Here is a 4,834-nt window from a genome sequence, read left to right on the forward strand (position 1 = left end):
CCCAGCCCTGCAGTTCTTTCCAAGCCCATGCCTCAATCACCTGATGGCCAGCCCTGGGCTGCATGGGAAAGTCTACATGGGAAGCCTGGAGCTGGCTGGGGACTGCCTAAAACAGGACAGTCCCTAGCCACATCCAGGCTGCATGTGCTTCCCTGTGCAGCCTGGGGCTGGCTGAGAACTGTCCCCATGCAGAGAGCTCTCAGCCCCAGATCCATGAATGCGATTGCAGTCTCAGAGTGGGGACTGGGAAGCTTGTTCCCAGCCTCTAGTCTACAATTGCGGCGTGGGGGCTGGAAACAAGCTCCCAGCCTGTTCCGGCCCCAGCTCCATGATCACAGAGCTGGACAGGGAACAAGACTCATCTCCCAGTCTGAGCTCCATGGTCATGGGGCTTCAGCTGGGAGAACGCACAGGCTCATGGAGATAAGGGTTTCCCAGTATCGGCCCTGTGATTGCAGAGCCAGCACTCGGAGATACAGGTCTCCCAGCCCCCCACTCCCCAATCACAATGGTGGAGCAGGGGCTGGGAGATAAGGATCTCCCAGCCCCACTCCCTGATCATGATCTTGGAGCTCTGTTACTGGGCCTGGGGGACATTGCTCCCAGCCCCTGGGAGCTGCATGCTGCTGAGGCAGGCTCCACCATAGCCTGGGGACAATCTCCTACCTGCTGCTGGATGGTTGACTGGGGGAAGATTTTGCTCCTGGTCAGGCATCTATGCAAGCGCTATGGCGCAGTTACTAATCTTGTGTAAATTTGCTACTTGTGCCAAGATCGACACAAGTGAACCACCTTGAGCACCTTCAAAGTCATGTAAATTGATTGTGTAGTAGCCTTGATTTCCATCTAGATGACAAAACTGGATCCACACTCCATTAAGGGGGTCTCCAGATGTGGTAAGCTATGTTGACTGATTAATGTCTTGTCTGTATAACACTGAACAGTTTTTACTTTAAAACTTAAAAAAAAAAATCAGGTTAACTGGTTAGCCTTTTCCCAACACTTGTATTTCAGTTTGGGTACCTAATTTAACTTTAGATTACCCATAATAATCAGTATGTACACATAGATTTTTTTAACATCAGTTTCATATCACAGCTCCTCTGTGAAAGTCTTCTGTAGACAAACCCCAGTTCAACTGGGAAATCTGTCCTTTTAACCATGTAAACACAGCCTTGGGCACCAATGCGTGACTATGTTGCAGTAAAAAAATGTTCTAAAGTTAATTGTAGCCACAATACAATACCATTTCTGACACTTTAGTACAGTAAATGCTTTTTGGGCTACCTCATTCTATTTCATAATTGTTTTCTGGGGAAACCCTCACCCTCTGCTTGATTTACGCAATACAGATGGTTGGTAAAACTTGAATTTTTATTGATGCATAGTAATATCTTTCTCAGCACCCTTAGAGAAAGTGACATAATTCTTTAAGACATAATATTACACTTAGGAATTGCACTAGAGGATCATCAATCTTTTGTGAAACTCTTTGAGCACTCTGCTAGTGTTAAATAAACCATGACTAGAAATGAAATTCAAAATAGTTTGAGTGATTTCTGCAAAATGTTCTCCATTTGCCAATTATGTAGCACTATATTTCATCTGATCAGTTATTTATTATTCTTTGCTAAAAATACAGCAACATCAGGGGAATTTCATGATTTCTAGAAGAATTATAATGACCCACATCAAGAAAACTGCCTTACAGAATACAAAAATGACAAAATTGATAAAGTAAATAATGATGATGCTACATTTATTTTTCAGAATTGCTTTCTTGCTTTTTTTTTGCTTGAGTAAAGATACAGTGATTATCCTAAGACAGGTCTTAAAAGGCTGGGTGAGGTTTTTTTAAGTGATGATTAGATTGCAACCTCTCTCAGTAGTTCAACGTTGGGACCTGAGTTTCAAAAGGAAAATATTAGCATTTGACCTGGAATAGAGAAGGGTAAAATTATTAGCACTGAAACAGAAGACTCTTTTCCTATTTTTAAATGACAAGAGTCCTCACTGATATTCAATTCCCCCTCTTCCTGCTTATCCTTTAATTCCTTCTTTTACTGCTGTATTCATCATCTCATCCCCAGTTCTCCTTTAAACTTTCAGTGTTAGTTTAAATACTGAATTGGGAGTCTTAAACAAGCTCCCAACTCAGCTTTCTAAAGTTGAGTTCAAAGCATCCCAGATGCTTAAAAAGTTTCAGTGTAGCAGGGGTGTTAAAGGAACAATGCTATTTCCCATTTCAGTCTAGATGTGTGCCTCAGTAGACTTAAGAGGTAGTGCATCTGCTTTGACCTGAATGTTACCTTTTGAGAGAGTTGAGCTGGGAGATTGTTTAAGGCTCCAGCAAAATATGTAACTGAAGATGCCAAGTAAAAAAGAGCCCCAGGGTTAAGAGTTAAAGATAGGACCAACCTAGAAGAGAACAGTCAAACGTTAAATTCCTTACTCCTCATTTACAACAGCTTTACTAACGTTTGACCTTTAATTTTTTTTAAATTGCTTCTCACTGTTAAATATTAATTATGATTAGTAGATCATTCCCAGCTAGATTGCTTCTGTAGCCGTACCACTGAAAACTCTGGTAGATGCCATTTTACTAATGTAAAATGGATTGATTTCTATTGGACCAAGGTGTTTTAGTCAGAATCTGAGGCATACAAAAATAATACCTGCAATACAAACTTACTGTGTTAGGCAGCAACATCCTTAAATATATTTCACTGCTGTGTAAAGACTGCCTCTTGAACCAAAAGCAATAACATGGTGTAGAACAATGAGAAATGTTGTTGTTTCAGTGTTATTAACAGACATGGTGAAAAACAAACTCCTTAGAAGAGCAGCTTCTGCAGAAAAGAGTAAAGCATGGCCAGGCAGCTTCACTTTGAACAAAGGCAAGAAGAAATAGTGCATATAGAAGTGTGTCCTCTAGATGATTGGACATGAATACTTGCAGGTGCTGCAAGGTATGGCATCATGTGCCAGATAATAAATACTCTTGCTGTTAATGAAAAGTCAATGCCCATCTCACAGCACTAGGTCCTTTTTTGCACGGTATTTGAAGACTTTTGTACATATACATGCACTACAGTCCTTTTGTTAATACAAGACTTATTGGTAGTGGATTTTCAAGGTTTTGTTACTTAATAAATGTAATTATTTGTTTTCATATTAAAAAGCAATAATTTTCAATGTAACTTATAAAGTTACATTTCTTTACCTACATAGTGAATGTATATTCATGCATACCGCAAACTAAGTTGACAATATGTTTAGGGACAGTGGGATGGAGAACTGCTATTGTGCCTCCTAACTGCTGGGACCAAGCTGAAAACTGAAAAAGTGAATCAGTTAAAGTAGATACTACTCTTCAGCTGTCCAGCAAAGGAAATTAATGTGTTAATTAACACATACTTTGGGGCATATTTGTCCCAAAATGAAATACGAAAAATAAAAAGAACAGAGTGCATATCGTCCTGGGCATGGAAAAGCTGAATTTGACCTTAGAAATAAAGCATTTTTTTAAAGACAGAACATCTGAGAAAAATAAGCCAACAGGTTTGCGTATCTAACTAGACTATGAAAATGACAACAAAACTACATGCAGCATGTTGCCAAAGAAACCTACCCATGTAATTGATCAAGTGAAAAATAGTAATATTGAAGTAAGTGCAGATCCCGGAAAATTACATATGAGTTAAATGGACATTATATTGCTGGTACCACTGCAGAAATACCGAGAAAAGTCATCTTTAACAGTGTACAGTAAGGAGTGAGGATATGTGGAGAATAATCTATAGAAATAACATATCTGCCACTGAAGTACAAGCAATGGATTCAAGTATATTGGAAAAGACTGAAAAAAAGTATATTCTGATGGGCAGGTTGAAACAGAAGAAGATGGGAGAAAACAACCGAGTCAAGGTGAAGACAATACAGTGTCAAAAGTCCAAGTGCCAATGAGAATAACAGATACTGGAATCTTGACCATCAGACGTGCAGTCTGGATCCAGCTGAAGGCACCTGATATTGATTAAGAAAAAAAAGAGGTACTTTTCACATTAAATGGAATCCTTTGAGGAGTGTTGTCCATTTGTACCACTTTGGATGAACATGTACCTCTTGACCTTGACATCATAGATTTTTTTTTTGCCTTGGCAGTCCCAGAAAAAAAAGGGCTTTACTTTTTCTTCTGTTTTTCATCAAGTGTGTCTTGCTGAGGTGATGCTTACTTACTTAGAAGACAGTCTCAGCAAGCAGGGGTCCTAGGCTGAGCCTGCTAAAGGAACAAAAGATCTTGTGTGACCTCTTCCAGAAAAGTTCTCTATGGGACTAAGTTTTTGAACACCTATACATGATTCTAGGAACATAAGATAATGGAGCACTAAAATCTAGCAGGCTGGCATCCTAAGAAGTCCTTATCCTCCAGAAGTAGAGGAGAGGAAAAGAGGAGAGAAGTATGAGATATTGGGTGTGTCTACACTTTCATTAATGTGCCATTGTTTCTACGCATTAAGTTTAGTACTTGTATAACTAGGTATTAAATCAATGCACAGTAATTGGAGCTAATGTGCAGTAGCACTGGAGCACAACTTTTTAGTAGAGGTGCACCGATACATTGGTCCCATGTCAGATCGGCACTGATATAAGGAAAATTGACAGTATTGGCAATTGGCCTTTTTTGGCTGATGTGGCTGACAATGTCACCGACAAATGTCCCTGTGTATGCAGTCAGCTGCAGCCAAAGCACAGCATGCAGGTGGCCAGGGGCACAGCCCAGCATCGTCTGGCTGGTAAGTCTGTTGTGGGGGAAGGGGGAGGGAAGGGGAGG

At 40.3% G+C, this 4,834-nt stretch overlaps 1 long non-coding RNA gene across 1 annotated transcript in view; it reads right to left on the bottom strand.

The window, feature by feature from the left end:
* Nucleotides 1–1,355: 1,355 nt before the first annotated feature.
* The window catches only part of LOC109304082, a 35,818-nt gene continuing 32,339 nt past the window's right edge, over nt 1,356–4,834 (bottom strand). Inside the window, exon 3 of the long non-coding RNA XR_002099287.1 lies at nt 1,356–1,936. This is a non-coding gene — a long non-coding RNA (uncharacterized LOC109304082). The remainder of the gene's footprint in view (nt 1,937–4,834) is intronic.

The sequence above is a fragment of the Gavialis gangeticus genome, unplaced genomic scaffold, assembly GCF_001723915.1.
Source record: "Gavialis gangeticus isolate Ggan-Ray unplaced genomic scaffold, GavGan_comp1, whole genome shotgun sequence".
NCBI classification, from domain to species: domain Eukaryota; kingdom Metazoa; phylum Chordata; order Crocodylia; family Gavialidae; genus Gavialis; species Gavialis gangeticus.